The 18,848-nt window shown below is 47.9% G+C and overlaps 1 long non-coding RNA gene across 1 annotated transcript in view; it reads right to left on the bottom strand.

Moving 5' to 3' along the window:
* LOC106814605 overlaps window positions 1-13,706 on the bottom strand; it is a 29,287-nt gene extending 15,581 nt beyond the window's left edge. The window contains exon 1 of the long non-coding RNA XR_001394630.1: window positions 13,662-13,706. This is a non-coding gene — a long non-coding RNA (uncharacterized LOC106814605). The remainder of the gene's footprint in view (window positions 1-13,661) is intronic.
* Window positions 13,707-18,848: the final 5,142 nt, after the last annotated feature.

The raw sequence follows: 18,848 nt of genomic DNA, 5'->3' as shown, positions 1-18,848 counted from the left end.
GGAGAGTACGAGGAGGATGAGAGATGGAGAGAGTGAGAAGAGAGTCTGAGAGCTTGAGGATACGAGGAGAAGCTGAGAGGAGAAGAGTGAGGATGGAGAGGAGTTAGATATATATGCGTTTATGTAGAAAGGCGCGACGGCAGATAGAGAAAAAAAAAACACACACGCACGCAACCACGGCTCGACCGCCGCACGCACCGCACGCGCACGCCACACGCACGATTATATATCTATATATATATATATTTATATATAATAGAGAGTAGAGACGAAGAGTGACGAGAGAGAGAAAGAAAAGAAAGAGAGATAGGAGAGAGAAAAGAGATAGAGATAGAGATAGAGAGAGAGAGTGAGAGAGAGAGAGATCCTTTGAGAAAGAGGGAAGCGAGATGAGAAGAGAAAAGACGAGAGAGAGAGAGAGAGGGAAGACGTTGGAGGATGAGAAGAGAGAGAGAGGATGAGAGAGAAGAGAGAGAGAGAGAGTAGAGACGAGAGGGAAGAGAGAGATGAAGAGAACGACGAGATGAGACGTGAGTAGAATTAGAGGAGAACGGAGAAGAGGAGGAGAGAGGGAGAGACGGAGGAGAATGAGGAGGGAGGAGGAGGAGAGATCGGAGGAGAGAGAGAGGGATAGAGGAGAGAGAGAGAGATGAGAGAGGACGAGGAGAGAGAGAAGAGAGAGAGAGGAGAAAAATCCGGGAGAAGGAGGAGAATAGAGAGCTGGGGAGAGAGGGGGGAGAGACGAGAGGAGGGAGAGAGGAGGAGGAGAGAGAGAGGAGAGAGAGAAAGCGAGGAGAGAGAGAGAAGAGACAGGAGAGAGAGAGAGAGAAGAGAGAAAGCGGATGCAGAAAGAGAGAAAGAGAGAGAAAGAGCGAGAAAGAGAGAGAGAGATAAAGGTGAAGAGAATTTTTAGAAAAGTAAGAAAAGGAGGGGCATATATAGTAGGAAGGGGAAGGAAGACTGCAGCCGAACTGCGATCTTTTCTATTCTGCGAATAATAATTCAGCGAGTAAGCGGATCAATATTCGTTTCCAAACATGAATGTCATAATAATGGTTTCATAAAAAAGTAAATTACGTAAGACGGCTACTCACCAAAATCGAAAGCAAAGAATTGAATCAGACAATTTGAATACATAAACTTTACTTTGAATGAACAAAATGAATACATTTATACATATTTTATTGCGTTTCCCTTTCGGAGCAAATTGCTACGTTACGCCGATCGCTAGTGCAGTAAATTGAAGGAATCGCGGGTGATCGCGGGAAAGCGAACAGTTGCTAAACAGACGGTTATAGGTGGGGCAGCTAAAAACCAAAGAAAACGTCATGACAAGGCAATCATGCCGAGATAAATCGCCCACAGCAGGGAAGAACAGATTAACGCAACAAAAAGCCAAAATAGAATTACACATGTGGAGTCTCTGTCTGTGTTTGTTCATCCATTTGGCAATAAATAAATAGAGTCAACCTCCCCCGCGAGCTGGGTGTAGTTAGCGCCTTCATCAATAGCACCGATCCGTGTTCCCTCGCCAATAACAATGTTATTGGTCACTGCTATCCGGACAAGCAACGATCCAGCAGAAGACATGAGGTCGATCGAACCCTCCAGCATGTGAATAACGGCAGACGTCATTGTCCACAACAGATGAGATAGGACAAGGGCTGTTTCAAGGACCAAACAACCACGACCCTGGTTAACAGGCGGCCGAGGGGGCAGAAATGCTGGCGATAAGAGCAATAACACCAGAGAGAATCTCAACATCTATTAGAAGCGTAATCACGGCGTGAGGTCAACGATGACGCGCTCAGTTGCGTCTTTACCCACCAATAGATGGCGCTAGCATCGATTACAGTCCACATCACTTACCGTAATTGTGTATGGGGGGATTTGGCGGGAAAGCTGGTAACGAAACAGCAGGAAAAGAGTCGACGAAGATGCGCTAATGGTACGACCGTGTGCACTTTTGTTTATTGACGGCCTAACACCGGGGATAGAAAGCTAATAATGCCAGTGTTCAGTTCCGGTCTCACCGGGATCGTCCCGGTGCGACACGCTGGTCCCGGTGTCCTGTCAAGAGTCCAGAAAGTCCCGGTCGTAACATTTTTCAGCCATATTTAAAAATGTACATCAGTAAATTACTAAATTTGTCGTGGTTGTTGATGTACTTTGATTCCATCGAACAATAAAAGGCCACAAATCTATACTTTATCTTTATTTTTATAACAAAGATAAACGTACGTATACTTTATAAAAAAGGATGGTGCGCCGTGACAAACACATGTCGCAGCCCGCCACAACATTTTTCCTGTTTTTGCACACCGCGAGAAAACGGCGATGGACCATTATCACAAGTGATCCTTTCTTGGATTTTCCCAACTTGGGACTTCTGCAGTGTTGGAAGCAGTAGTGGCGCGGACTAATATGACGACAGGGAATACACTAAGCCTCATATACGCGTACGCATAATGACTCATACTGCTACTGCTGAATAATTATCGAGCGATGACACGACGGTCGCCATCCGTTACTCGGTTACTGGATTGAGGCTTGCTCTACCTTCTTATACACGTACACATGTACGCGCGCGCGACACACGCAGAAACACTCAGACACATCTATAAATATATATCTCTCTCTCTCTATATATATATTATATATATATATATATTATATTATATATATATATTATAATATATATATATAGTATATATATATATATAACTCTTTCACACACTCTCGTATATATATACGCAATTTAAAGCGAAAGGTATGTAGATAGGGAGAGAGAGAGAGAGAGATCGAGAGAGAGAGAGAGAGAACGAGAGAGCGGTGGTGGCTGTCGTAGCGCGCTCGTGTATTCTACAATAATTCGGTTATATTTTGCGATTATTTAGAATTAATGGACGTCTATTGCCCAACCAAAAAACATGCCAAAGGTTAAGAAAACGTTCGTGATAATGTAGCTTAAATCGTCTCCAGCTCAGCGCTATTAGTTTACGAGGAAGAAAACGCTATGCGAATACAAAACACGATAACAAATTTCGATCATGTCGAACCCTTTACTGGCGGCCATGTTTGAACCACGTTGCGAGAGTGAGCGAGAACAGGTGGAATGAACAGATATGGGATGACAGAAAAAGAAGTTGAGTTTTAAGAGAAGAAGAAGAGAAGATCAGTGGCGATGAGGAGAGGAGAGTCAGAGAGAGAGAAAGAGTGAGAGATAGAGAGCGAGAGAGAGATAGAAAGAGCAATGATGAGAAAAGGCAGGAGAGAGGAGAGACGAGCGCGAGCCGAGCGAGAAGCCGAGGAGAGCGACGGAGACGACGCGAGGAGAAAAGGAAGAGAAAAAGAGAGAGAGCGACGGCGAGAGAGAGAGAGAGAGAGAAGATGAGAGAGAAAGCCCGCGCCGCGAAAGAGAGGAGAGAGACAGTATGGATAAGAAAGAGCAAGGAGAGAGAGAGAGAGAGAGGAGAAGCGATGAGGAGAGAGAGGAGAGGAGAGAGAGAAGAGAGAGAGAGAGAGAGAGAGAGAGAGATTATGAAAGAGAGAAATAGAAAGGAGCGAGAGGGGGAGAGAAGAGAGAGCGGAGGGAGGTGGAGGGTGAGAGAGAGACGAGAGGGAGAGAGGAGAGAGAGGAGCGAAGAGAGCGCGAGGCAATACGAGCGATAGGATGAGAGAGAGAGAGAGAAAGCGAGGAGGGAGGGGGAGAGAAGGGAGAGCGAGAGGAGGAGGAAAGAGAGAAAAAGAGAGAGAGAGGAGCGAGGAGAGAGCAAGAGAGAGAAAGAGAATAAAAAAGAGAAAAAGAGAGAAAGAGAGAGATAGATAGATTAAGAGAGAGAAGAGAGAGAGAGAGAGAGAGAGAGAGAGAGAGAGAGCAGAGAGAGAGAGATTAGAGAGATGAAATGGCGTGCTTAAAGGGAAACACCAATGGAAGAGAAAGTCCCATCACACAGTCGGCTGGTTGTCACGACGACTGTCTCATGCCATCCAGGACTACGTCGACAGTCTACATTCACAGCACGAGCATTCACTCGCGGTGTTGAGATTACGAGCCTAGATGGGTACCGTGGCTTTCGACTCGTTAATTGAAGTATAATTTCTAATACTGAATTGGAGAGACTGTGTGTAGCAGTGCAGTCGGGCAGTGAGAAGAGACGTCCTCACACTCGGGCCTAAGATAAATATTGCTCGTTTCCCCTTTACGACCAGACTCGCCCAAAACGCCGCTCTCGACACATTTTATTGCCGATTATAAACAAAACAAAACTTATTTTCGTTCTGCAAAAAAAAATCCAAATCGTTCCGCAAAAACATTAATACACAAACAGAATATACAATAATTCACATAAACACATAATTGTCGAAACAAAATAAAAAAGTTTTTCACCTTACCTACTTACTCGCGTACCCTGATACGGCGGATGTAGGTTTAAAGGCGGCAAAACAAACCTTTTTTAAGGCGTGGCCCCAAACATTACGCTCAATACGTATGCGAGTAAGCTTGTTAGCGCCGCATCGCGCAGCGTTCGGTGTGTCGACAAAACCTTCTGGTGACATGCGCAACCAAGTACACCATGAGCAGCAGGGAGGCAGAAGGCAGGGAGTCAGGGAGCGAGGGAGGTAGGGAGGCAGCAGGCAGGCAGGGAGGGAGGGAGGGGAGGAGGGAGGGAGCAGGGAGGGAGGGAGGCGGACGGCGGGAGGGAGGGAGGGGGTAGGGAGGCAGGCAGGCCAGGCAGAGCAGGGAGGGAGGGAGGTAGGGAGGCAGGCAGGCAGGGCAGCAGCCGGAAGGAGGGACGGGAGGGGTCATAGGGAGGCAGGCAGGCAGCAGGCAGGACTGAGGCAGGGGTTAGGGAGGCCAGGGCAGGCAGGGCAGCGAGGTAGTGAAGGAGGCAGCAGGGCAGGCAGGTGAGGTAGGGAGACAGGCAGGCAGCAGACAGACAGAACAGACAGAGGAGGCACCCAGGCAGGCAGACAGACAGACAGGCAGGAGGCAGGCGGACAGGCGGACAGCAGCACAGACAGGCAGGCGGCAGAAGACAGGCCAGGGAGGCAGGCGCTACAGGCAGGCAGACAGACAGACAGACAGAAAGGCCAGCAGGACAGGGCAGGAGGCAGACAGACATGTCAGGGAGGGCAGGCGGGACAGAGCGGAACAGCAGGCGCGGGAACGCCAGCCGTATTTCCATGACGGCCTATTGGTAATATAATTTGCTTAAAACTGACACAAATACTGCTTTCATCCATAAAGCTTTCGAATGACGTGAATCTATGACGCAATTCGCGCGACCCTCGTTTGATCTCTGACGGGCCCATTAATGATTTTTGTGCCTGAATAAATTGAAATTGGTTTTTAAGTTTTTTTTTCTCGCTATTGCATCATTAACATTAATCGTTCTCTATGCTCCCTGAGTATGATGTTACGTTATCGCCCGCGTCAGCTGGCTTTTCCACCGCCTGAAGCAACAATTACACTCTCAATCACAAAAACCACATTTACTGCGGGCTGGAAATGTAAACACTGGTCTATATATTTGGAGCCTTTCGGCAGCGAAGAACGGGGAAGACCGTAAGACGTGTGTTTGTGCTACCTGCATTGCGTTCGTTGTGCGCGTGCGTGGTAGTGCGGTGTGTGTTATGTATACGTGGACATAGAATGTGAGCCGGTCATTTTGTTTGTTTGCATGCGTGCGTACACGCGTGCGTGGTGTGTGCGCGCTGTCGTGTTCGGGCGTATGTGTGGGTTGTATACGTTGCGCACGGGCATCGTCGCATTGCATGTATAGAGTCAGCTACGAGGAGTTAGAAGAGAACTGCGTATAACGATTACTCGTGCCGTATATATTACACTGGGGAAGGACTCACAGCATCATGACCTGCAATTTTTTTCCTAAATTAGTTCCCCAGCCTCAGTACCATTGAGCCGTTAATCCGACACACACACACACACACAACCGCACCGCACCACGCACGCCACGCACGCACGCACGCCACACGACACGCCACGCAACGCACCGCGGCGCGCGACACGCCACACACACACAACACGCGAAACACACACACACACACACACAAACACACAGACCACAGACACACACACGCACACACACACACACACACCACAGCACACACAACACACACACCACGCACGCACGCACGCACACACACACACACACACGCACACACACACCACACACAACACACACCACACACACACACACACCCACACGCACACACACACACACACACACACACCACACCACACACCACACAACAACTCACCCACACTCACACACACACAACACACCACACACACACACACACACACCACAACACACACACACACACACACACACACACACACACAGTGCGCGATATAAGCAGGAAGCAATGTCTCAACCCGGCTGCTCCCGGACGGGATTCGATCGGACAAGGATTGCAACTGTGACGCGTGGGCAGCGGTAAAGGCGATTGCATTGTAATCCTTGATTACCTCCGCGTGTTCGCTCTACACATCATCCACCTATTGCTACCTTAGATCTAGATCGAGATGACGATATGACGTCGTTGTGTACGTCACGCTATATCGACACCCACCATCGTACAACGACATTCTATTATGCGGATTTGACTAGTGCGCTCAAACCTACGGTTGGAGGAGGGTAAGGGATAGGTCACGATAGACATACACACGCAGCCTATAGAACGTATGCACGCACGCTCCCAAGAACGTATGCACGCACGCATCCTAGAACGTATCACACGCAACGCAGCCTAGAACGTATTACCACGCACACAGCCTAGAACGATATACACGCATGCCACGAGCCAGAACATATCGCGGCACGCGAGCCTAGAACGATATTACACGCACACAGCCTAGAATCGATATAGCACGCACCAGCTAGAACGTCTACACGCACACAGCGCTAGAACGTAATGCACGCACGAGCCTAGAAGCGTTATACACGCCACGCAGCCTAGAAACATATTACACGCCCCGCAGCTAGAACGTATGCACGCACGCTCCCAAAACGGTATAGCACGCAACGCAGCCTAGAACGTATGCACGCACGCAGCCTAGAATGTATCGACGCAACGCAGCTCAGAACGTCATGACGCCCGCAAGCCTAGAACGTATGCACGCACGCAGCTCTAATACATATCCCCGCGACGCACCACGCAAGCCTAGAACGTTATGCACGGCACGCAGCCAGAAGTATGCACGCCGCAGCCTAGAACGTAATGCACGCACGCCAGCTAGAACTATGCACGGCACGCAGCCTAGAACGTATGAAGCTAACGTACTCGCACGCAACCTGAAACGTATGCACGCACGCACCCAAAAACGTATGCACGCACGCAGCCGTGAATGTATACACGCACGCAGCTGAACGTATACACGCACGCAGCCTAGAACGTATACACCGCCGCGCAGCCATAGAACGTATATACACGCACGCAGCCTAGAAATATTGCACGCACTGCAGCCTATCAGAACGTATGCACGCACGCAGAGCCTAGACACGTATGTACGCACGCCAGCCTAGAACGTATGCACGCACGCAGCCTAGAACGTATGCACGCCACGCAGCACTAGAACGTATGCACCACGCAGGCCTAGAACGTATTACACGCACGCAGCCTAGAACGTATAGCACGCGCACGCACCCAAAAAACGTAATGCAGGCACGCAGCCTTAGAACGTATAAACGCCGCAGCTAGAACGTATACAGCCGCGCAGCTAGAACGTATACACGCCCGCAGCCTAGAACGTAATATACACGCCACGCAGCCTAGAACATATGGCACGCACGCAAGCCTAGAACGTTATGCAGCGCAACACAGTCTGAACGTATGCACGCAGCGCTGTCTAAGAAGCGTGAATGCACGCACGCCTTCCAAGAAGTATGCACGCACGCAGCCTAGAACGTATACACGCACACAGCCTAGAACGTAACACGCAACACAGCCTAGAACGTTACAGGCACGCAGCCCTAGAACGTATGCACGCACGCAGCCCTAGAACCGTAATACGACGCAGCCAGAACGATGCGACGCAACAGGCTGAACGCGTCACACACAGCCTAGAACGTATCAGACAGCCTAACGTATGCACGCACGGCAGCTAGCAACGTATACACGCACGCAGCCTAGGAACGTATACACGCACGCAGCCTAGAACATATACAGCGAGCCCGCAGCCTAGAACCGTATTAACGCACGCTGTTAGAACGTATGTACGCGCGCACCTGCTACAGACGCAGCCTGAACTATGCACGCACGCAGCCTGAAGACATTGCACGCGACGCAGCCAGAAGTATGCACAGCCACGCAGCCTAGAACGTTAATGCCCGCACAGCAGCTAGAACATATCCGACGCAGGCAGCCTTAGAACGTATGCACGCACGGCCAGCCAGAGATGTACGCGCGCATCTGAAACGTAATGCACGCACGCATCATAGGAACGTATGCACGCCACGCAGCCTAGAACGTATGCACGCACGCAAGCCTAGAACGTATACACGCCACCGCAACCTAGGAACTTTATGCACGCACGCACCAAAACGTATGCACCACGCAGCTAGACGATATACACGCACGCAGCCTGTAACGTATACACGGCACGACAGCTAGAACGTATTACACGCCCGCAGCTTAGAACGTATTATACACGCACGCAGCCCTAGAACATTCATGCACCGCACGGCAGCCGTAGAACGTATGCACGCACGACAGCCTAGAACGATATGTTACGCCACCGCAGCTAGAACGTATGCACGCACGCAGCCCTAGAACGTATGCAGCGCACGCAGCCTAGAACGTATGCACGCCACGCAGCCTAGAAACGTATACAGCACGCAGCCTCGAACGTCATGCCACGCACGCACCCCAAAAACGTATGCACTTCACGCAGCCTAGAACGTATACACCGCACGCAGCCTAGAAACGTATACACGCGCGCAGCTAGAACGTATACCACGCCCGCAGCCTAGAAGTAATATACACGCACGACAGCCTGTAGAACATATTGCACGCACGCAGCCTAGAACGTATGCACGCACACAGTCTTAGAACGTATTGCCACGCACGCTGTCTAGAACGTATGCACGCACGCTTCAAGAACGTATGCGCACGCACCGCAGCTAGAAACGTATACACGCACCCACAGCTAGAACGTTAATACACGCACGACAGCCTAGAACGTATACACGCACGCAGCCTAGAACGTATGCACGCACGCAGCCTAGAACGTATACACGCACGCAGCCTAGAACGTATGCACGCACGCAGCCTAGAACGTATACACGCACGCAGCCTAGAACGTATACACGCACGCAGCCTAGAACATATACACGCCCGCAGCCTAGAACGTATACACGCACGCTGTCTAGAACGTATGTACGCGCGCACCCAAGAACGTATGCACGCACGCACCCAAGAACATATGCGCGCACGCAGCCTAGAACGTATGCACGCACGCAGCCTAGAACGTATGCCCGCACGCAGCCTAGAACGTATGTACGCACGCAGCCTAGAACGTATGCACGCACGCAGGCAAGAATGTACCGCGCGCATGCTGACAACGTATGCGCGCACGCACGCACACAATGCAAGCGAACACGCGCGCAAATACGACCAGCGCGCATAGCGTTCGGTTCCTAGACCAACTCTGTGACGGTGAACATTGTTACGGTGATAATGACGGTGATGATGGGTTCACGGGCCTGAATCACGTCGGCAAGGTTTAAACACGACCGCCAGCGACGACAACGGCGAGTCTACATCAACCCTGTGCGTCTGACGCAATAATTATAAAGCAATAATTCATCGTGTGAAAATAGGGGGCTTAGAACGCGAATGCAAAAAAAAAAATACAATTATCCAAACGAGGTGAATTAACGTTTTAAATAATAGCACTTACGACAACCTAATGCTGATGTGTGCTTACACGGGCACAGGTTGGGAGTAAATCATCGGATAATGGCAGGCAGTTTCGAGACATAATATCCACTTGCAATGCATTAAATCTAGCGGCGGCATTGTAATGCGAAATATAAAGTATCGGCGGTGACGTCAGGAGAGCGACGTCGTCGTCGCAAGCAGCGACACTACCGTCATTGCTTTAACAATGTCGGCCGCAGAGAGAAGCACTCCCGTCGCCGACTCTGCTGGCTATCAACGATAACACACGCAACACAAGATGCCGGATAGTACAAGTAGAGCATGCGTGAAGTGGAAGATCCCTTCAGCTATAAACTGGACTAATTGCTACAATACAACCTGACGATGATGACGACGACGACACCGATGACGATGATGTTGTTGATAGTGATGAGGATGTTAATAACGATAATAAAAAAATAATATAATAATAACAAATAAAAAAAAATAAAAATAAAAAATAATCATGATAACAATTACAATAATAATGCTGACGATGATAGTGTGTATATATACAATGTTGAGATGACGGCGACGCTGACGACGCTGACGATGGCGACAGTCACACTGATAACGCGACTGCAACAGTAGCTTCCTTTATTATGGTTTGAGGCTGCAGTGTTCTTTCGCGTTCACATACGCCGTAGCTTCTATACTGATAATCGCTTATTTCTCGTTTTATTGTTTACCATCGCAATTTGTGCGAATGGTAGCGCTCTCTCGCTATCCCATCCCGTTGTCGTACGGGCGCCTACAAACATCACTCACTTCCACGCTCATTCGATTCAATATTCAAACACAAATAATATCTGGTAGAGACTGATTGAGACGCCGTGCGACATTGTGTAACTTGAAAGTTCAGAAACAGTCATCGATGCATCGTTATGCATTCGATAAACGAGGACAGTGCCATTCCAACGAAGATACGACAGGGCCCGTCACTAGGAACAAAGCTTTTCTTCTTTCTCTCCTAATATGGAGAGGGTTGGAGATAAAAAAAATCCTCTCGTTTATATGCATAACGGCCTATAAGGATTTGGCGACCAATGAATAAGCTGCCAAGTACACGCGAGCAGGCATGCGAAGGCGGAGGTGTGCGTGTGTTCAGGCATCATCATCCTCATCCTCATCATCATCATCAGCATCATCATCATCATCATCATCAGCAGCAGCAGCAGCATTATATCATCATCACCATAACGTCATCATTATCAACAACAACAACGATGACGACGACGGCGGCGGCGACAACATCATCACCAATGGTCGTTGTCATCGTCTTCTTCGACTTTCTTCTTACACTTTTCTTCGTACGTAGCCTCCTCTTCTTCCTCCTGCTTGCGGTACTCGACTCCACTCTCCTCTACTCCTATTCCCCGTTCTCCCTCTTGTGGCCGCACGCCCAGCCTTTTTATCTCTCGCGTTCCCGCGCGCGCGAACACACCGGACGTACATTCCTCGCCCGGGTCGTCCAGATCACGTCAGGTCTGATGGGAAACTAGGCGTATCCGCCACAATATATAGCTTATATAGGATAACAGTATATAATAAAGTTTATATAGGCTGATAGTATATACTTTATATAGACTAATATATGATATAGTATAAACTGGGGTTAATAATGACAACCCATTTTTCATTATTAACCCCTGGTATAAATAAGCTTTAGTAAAAGCGGAATGAAACCCCCACCTGCGCTGTTTTAACATCGTGTGTTCCTCGCATTAGATTCCTGTAGGCCCACATGCCCAGCAATCTGACGAACAGCTTCAGTTTGTAATGACGTATCACGTCCGCCAGGCGGTGCTGGGTGCTGATCGTGCGACAGCAGACGTCCATACACATCAGCGCCACCAACCCACTGGGAAGCGCCAGTAAACCTTAAAAAGGAGGATGTGTATCGTGTTTATATCAACCGTTTTCATATGTTCTCGACCGTTCTGATACTTACCGGCACTCCTTGCATATCAGTAAATGTGTATATTAAGGATTGTAACCCTTCGACGTCATATTGTTAAACGCTACCGTTGAACGACGTTTAGTTCGACAAAGAATGCCGGAATTTATCAAATCCTCATGGTAATTGAATCGGTGTCGGTTTCGGTTTCGCAATTCGGTGTAGCTTTGTGTACATGCGCTTGGTGTGAGTCTCTTATAAAAGCCGTGATACTAATCTAAATAGTGATTGTACAGTGCAACTGTTGATAGCATGGTCCGACTTCTATGTGTAATGAAATGTCATTAATCGGAAAAAACATACTGATCAAATCTATCTCGCTCCGTTACAAGATATGTCGCAATGTAACGTAACAGAGATACGGTGAAATATCGCTCTCGTTCTGTGACAAGCATGTAGCTATAATATATTATATATACATGTACACACTGAGAATGGAGAGTTGCACAGACTCGGACAACAGAGCGTGAGAAAACCCTAACAGAGCACACTTAAAACCCTGTTTTACTCGCAACGAGCTAAAGAGCGAGACAGCGCGATGGCGCGTCGAAGCGAAATCCCGGGAAAACGAACGCAAAACGAACAAAGCATCCATGAGAAACTACACATTACATTCAGAGAAAACATTCTACGCGATGCTAGCAAAGCAGCTACTTAGCTATGCGTCGCTAATAACGTCAGTGGTGCCATTAAGCCGCCAGCCTTTCGAGTTTTCGATTGAGTTTGTCTCGTGCGCAAATCGCGACTTTTCGCTGTATATTAGACACACCTCGACGCAATTATGTATAAGCGATCGGACGATCACTGCTATGCACTTAAGCTTGTCGATTGTCTGTTGCGCTAGCTCGAAGCTAGAGCATTGCAACACGCTATAATTAATTAAACGCACGTGAACTGTCGGAAATTTTAGCGGCGTTCGAAAGTGGATGTTCTTGCGAATCGCTCGCCGAAATATTTTTCTATTGCATCCGGGTCGCGCGAAACTGAAATGTACAAGTTCACAGACAGCCATCGTCAACGTTGTCGCCGCGATACTGCTATACCGCCCCCAGGCGCGCCTCGTTAGAACCACGGAGAATTAACGTGCCACTCGATTGGGCATGCAATTTAATTACTATGCATTATTACGTTATGACAAATAATCGTAATATTGGATAATTCTTAATAAGTCAATTAGGCATGCGGTTGCGCAAACGCGTATAGTCGTGGAGTTGCACTCGCATTCACGATAAATGATTTCAATACCCGGATAATGCGTAAAAAGGAAAGTCGCTTTTCTCGCGTTACAACCTTCACGCTGGCCACAGAGCTGTGACCTAACGTGTCCACCTGGGAGGCTCATCTACAGATATAATCTAATAAATACTGTGCCTATACGTCATTTTATCATCAAATTTTGTACAATGAGAAATGATTTGCAGGACAGTGAGATCGGAAAGGGCACAGGGAGGATATAAAGGATGGGGAGATAGCGAGAGAAAAAGACAGAGACATTGAGAGAGAGATTGAGAGAGAGAGAGAGAATTTGGGATCGAGGGAGGGAGCGCGCGAGAGAGGTATAATAAACTGTAGTAGTTGGTGATACGGGAATGCGCGCGCATGCGCGCGTGTGTGTGTGTGTGTGTGTGTGTGTGTGTGTGTGTGTGTCAACGCTGGCTCGCTACTTTTTACCCGATAGAAGGAAAGAATGGACCGATTAGGTGGGAGAACAAGAAAAATCCGTGCAGGAAATGGAACTGTCGCTCCACGCATAACTTACCAGATCACGTGCTTGTCGTCTATCCCCCTGCGATCGATGCGGCCTGCAACAAAATTATTGTGGAATGAATTAACTGTCGAGTTCTATTACGATATGCTCGCTTTTCGTTCGTTTTCGACAATGTTTTTATTCGGTCCTAAGCTTCGGACTACTGTGGAGCTCTGATTATTTGCTAATGATTATAGTGCTGACGTCAGAGTTGCACGTAAGCGCGAGCGCGCACAATGACATATGCAGCCGTATGTAACAATGACATATCAATGCTATACGTAGCACGAATAGCCGCTTATATGCGCTGGCTTTGTATAGCCGCAGATGCTGAGGTATGCACACGTGCCGGCGCACATGGCAACCGGAAAAAAAACTTGTCACGAGAACATTTGTCAGAGGAAATTTCATCACCGGAAATTTGACGCACGAGAAATTCGTCGAAGAAAATTGGTCAGAAAACGTCAACTTTGCTGGCTGTCGGTTTGTTATCATGAAAGATGGTATAGGGACGTAGCGGAGGAGAATGACATCAGGAGTTGGGAACACGCTAGTAGGAGAAAGAAAAGGTATGACATTTTATATATAGTAAATTGAGCTGGAGGAAAGCAAGAGTGAAAGATGGCGAGAGGAAGAAGGAGTGCAGGGAAAGATGGAGAGAAGGTGGAGGAGGAAAGAGGATGATGAGGAAGAGGAATGAGAGAGAATACAGCGAGGGAGAGTGATCGAGCGGCAACACTCGAAGCGAATGGAAATACAGATATCCAGACTGATAAGAAATGTGCGCTGACCGAAAAGAGATGTTCAGAGAACGCGAAAGGCAGTGTGGTATGAATATTTCTTAAGCAGCTACGCGACCGATTCCGACAATTCGTCTACACAGCTCCGATGGCGCGTGCGATTGTTTTGTTTCATGAAGCCCTTTTACCGACATGATCCGCCCACGAACGGTAACCTCAAGTTATTTTACTGCATCGCATTAAACGCGCGCTCGCGCGTCGGAAAAACTGTTAATAACTGCACCTTTCCCTTCATCTTCTCATTTCAATAGAAGAACTCAATTCAAGAACAATGTATCCGAGACTGGGCGAAAACTAATGAACCTTATAATAACGTAGACAGACAGAGAGAGGGGGAGCATTATGAGAATATCAGAAAGCAATATAAGAAAGAATATCAGGGAGTAAAATGCAAGAGAAGGATTGAGAGAGAAATGAAAGGAATCAAGGAATATTAAAATGCAGAGGCGTGGGTGAAAGGAAAAACAAACTACCGAACGGCTGATATCGTAGCCGCGGTAAAAGTAAAGAAAGAGAGCGATAGAGTAGAAGTGAGAATAGCGCGGGAAGGAAAGGCTGAAGATAAAGACCAAAAACCGACGAGACACCGCTGTGAAAAGCGTTTAAAGTTTGGCTTAAGTACGACGATACACGTCTATATGCAAACGCACGGCAGCGGCAGTAGCGGCACGTATATAGCGAGCGCTCATACATAATGCATGGCGGCAATAACATATGCATTATGTCGGCTTGAACATTCGAGACATTCGGCTGAAATCGCTCCGGCGATGGATACTTGCGACGACATGCGACGTTTGTGGACGCGTTTATCGACGGCGACGACAACTGCGTGCGACTGTCACGGAATGTCGCGGTGCTGCGACGTCGGCGGCTACGCTCGCATGCAGACACGAGGACGACCTGAATGTACCCGAGCATCGCTTATACCAACTAACAGATTGCAAGCAATATCTCACGGCTACATATACTCGCCACGAATACATCTCTCCCTGTCTCTCTCTCTCTCTCTCTCTCTCTCTCTCTCTCTCTCTCTCTCTCTCGGGGTGTCATACCCGGCATATCAAGCCTCCCACTATCAAAGCATCTCTATACATACAAACACGCACACCAGCACACGCACACGGCGAGCAATACGCCACACGCACCACCACTTCACGTCCACCGGCGCACGCTGCAAACACGCCACACACGCACACCACGCACACACAACGCACATACCGACGGCACACACCGCACACACCACGCACACCACCAACCATCACGGCAAACACATATATACAATATAAATATATATATACCTAGTTATATACTATAGTAATAATACTATATATATATATATAGTATATAATATATAATATATACTTGCATCACTACGTCGTAGCCAAACTCCGATCACGCGCGTCCACTATCCATTCGCTTCACCATAACCTATCCCTTAATTCATATGATCCCGACTAATTCTTGAAAACTTGATTCACAGCTCTCACCGCGCGATCGCCCGAAGGTCATCCAACTCTATACCGTGCATGCGCTTATGCTAGGCCATAGCCTTCCATCAGCTTCACAACTGCTTTCAGCCATGAGTATTCACCTCACATCTCACCTGACCACCACTAGTCGAGAACACTTGAAGGCGTTCCACTATCCAGCTCGAATCCCAACCGCGCAACTGCATCCATTATCAATACAGACATCAATCATTTTCCTCTAATTAATCAGTTTCAACGAAATGCGATTTGCCATTACCCTAGATTATTCTTATTCAGAAAACGTTTCCATCAAATGCACTGTTCCGAAAATCTGCCGCTGCCATTGTTCTCTGCAGTCCCACCGCCGTACCGAACTACCGCCGTTGCCATCCACGACGCAATGGGCAGCAAGAATTTCTAATATTGCAAATTGCAATCTCACTACCGATCGAATAAAGTGAAACCTCGTAACCTCGGCGCAGCACAGCGCCGACCACACACGCGCGAGCAGAATCCATTCTGAGAACATCCAGCGAGCGTCGACGAGCCGGAATAGCCAGAGAAGCCAACGCGACTAGCATGCAAGCCGCAGATGGTGTACTCCTATCCTCCTCCAAGCCTTCGCTACCTTCTCCCCCTTCCCATCCAACCCCTTCCGTCGTGTCTTACAGCTCTACCTACCACCGCAAGCTGTTCGCCATTCGTCCATCGGATTGATTGAGATACGAATCGACTGTAAATAGATTGTATCCATTACACTCACTGACCCTAGTTCAGAATGGGATATGTCTATGTAAATGTAAAATGATACGGTATCGTACGTCTGCGTCGCGTGCGCTGGCGTGAGCGTGGTGCGTTGGCCCGCTAGCACGTGCGAGTGCGTGCTGCGATGCGTGCGGTCAAGCCGTCTGAAGCGTCGCGTAGCGTGTCGTCGTGCGCGTGCGTGTATGTATGTAGTACTGTATGTATCTGTGATGTATGATATGTACAGAGTATGTCATGCATATCGACTGCTCTATTTAGTTCTATAAATTATAGCGTCTGAATAGAACAATCAGATGAGGCACGATAGGCTCCTCCGATTTCAGAGTTTAACATGTTTAAGGCCGAGCCTCCACGCGTTACAGACTTTTATCATTAATAAGAAGATAACGAGAAATCGGAGTGACAACGAAAAAATAAAAAACTATAAATTTCCGGCTCGTTCAGCATCTTTCACTCCCTCCTCCTTCGTATCACTTTTCTGTTCCTGTTTTTGCGAACTCTTCTCATATATACTGTGTACTGAACCATAATGAAAGCTCTACCCTCACTCGGCCTGACTGCACTAAGTACGACCATGGTGGCCTGCGTATCTCACAATCAGAGTTCTAACCCTGCATCATATGACTAAATACGACCATACGCACATCTACTACGCCCTTCTCCTATCGACACTAATTTCGTCATACAACACCCAGAAGATTCTTATCTATGACGAAAATATTGGCGATCACACTCGTTCCGCTTTTACAGCTCCAAATTCAACGCTTGCGTTCATAAATAGCCCGTCCCCTAACATACTCCTATATCCCCGCTCACTAACAGCCGCACTCTTACAACAATTACTTTCCCCTAACGTGACAGAATCTCCATATGATAAATAAAGTGTCCTAGCACTGTATACATGCGTATGTCGTATTTGGTCAATAGATCTGCGCTACCAATCTATACGACTAGAGACACTGTGCCATGTCACAAGCGCGTCAGTGCGTGTGTAAAACGTGTAGGAAATGGCTACAGTGCTATGCCACAGACTAACACCAGAGCTTATGACGATTCTCTGCTACGAGCAGACAATAAGAGTATCTAAATTTCTCAATATTCATGTGTAAATGTTCAACTATGACAAGTTAGACGATGAAAACAAGTAACGATAATATCTACTTATAAATCGTTCTCCGTATATTCTGCGAAGTATTTCTAAATACCAATCACAGAGCCGTACAAATAGCCCATTAGTTCATCGCCACGAGACAATATCGTTTCGTAACCGAAAATCGATCATGAGCTTCTTTACAGGTAAAAAAAAAACGTTTTTCTAAGGCGAAAATCCGGGTTCGTATGAGATACCAGACAGACTGACGATCGACCGCGATAGTTAATGGCACTTTGAGTAATTGCTTGATCTAATTAACATAAAGATAATGATTGAACGACTGAATGCACGAGATACACTGTAAACGTTGAAGAGTTGAACCAGCATTGAAAGCTCGCAAATAAGTACGCTTAATTTACACAGCTAATAAGCTACTCTGTAGTTTAACAATGAGAAATCTATCCGGAACGCATCATAAGAGGCATAGATTAAAGAGATAGAAAAATAATCAACCAACCTCGTAATGATAACATCAATTAACGTGAATCATCGTGACATTAGCGATCCGTGACTACAGCCGTCTTACAGCAACATCAATAGCAACATGTCTTACGGAGATTTGTCGGAAGGCACCCCGCCAGATGCAAGAGGCACCATCACACAGCATCTAACATAATGCATGGCGAGGCCGGGTTTGGGTCGCGAGTATTGAAATGGAAAGAAAATATCGGATATGCATCTTGGAGTTAAGCTGCGTTAGCACGTCGTGCCGTCAGGTCAGTAAAAGCAGGCTCTCAGCGATTTGCCGCCGCTTTCCTCGGGCCGTAAACTTTCCGGAGCCGGAATGCGAGTAAGTATCTCAACGCCAACAGGTCGTTCGTGTGTAGCGTCGGAGTGCGCCGTTACATGCGTGCGTGCTGCGTGCGTGCAGCTTGCCGACATGCCGTAAGTGCCGGCAATGGCGTAGGGCGATGAGCCTAGCTCGCGAGCGAAACGTCGCCGTTAAAGCTGCGCCGATTGATGTGATGTGTGTTGTGTGTGTTGTGTGTGTGTGGTGTTTGTGTGTGTGCGT

The sequence above is a fragment of the Priapulus caudatus genome, unplaced genomic scaffold (genome assembly GCF_000485595.1).
Source record: "Priapulus caudatus unplaced genomic scaffold, Priapulus_caudatus-5.0.1 Scaffold950, whole genome shotgun sequence".
Lineage (NCBI taxonomy): Eukaryota > Metazoa > Priapulida > Priapulimorpha > Priapulimorphida > Priapulidae > Priapulus > Priapulus caudatus.
Note: the sequence above shows the minus strand (reverse complement) of the source record. Positions and strands in the feature narration are given on the sequence as shown.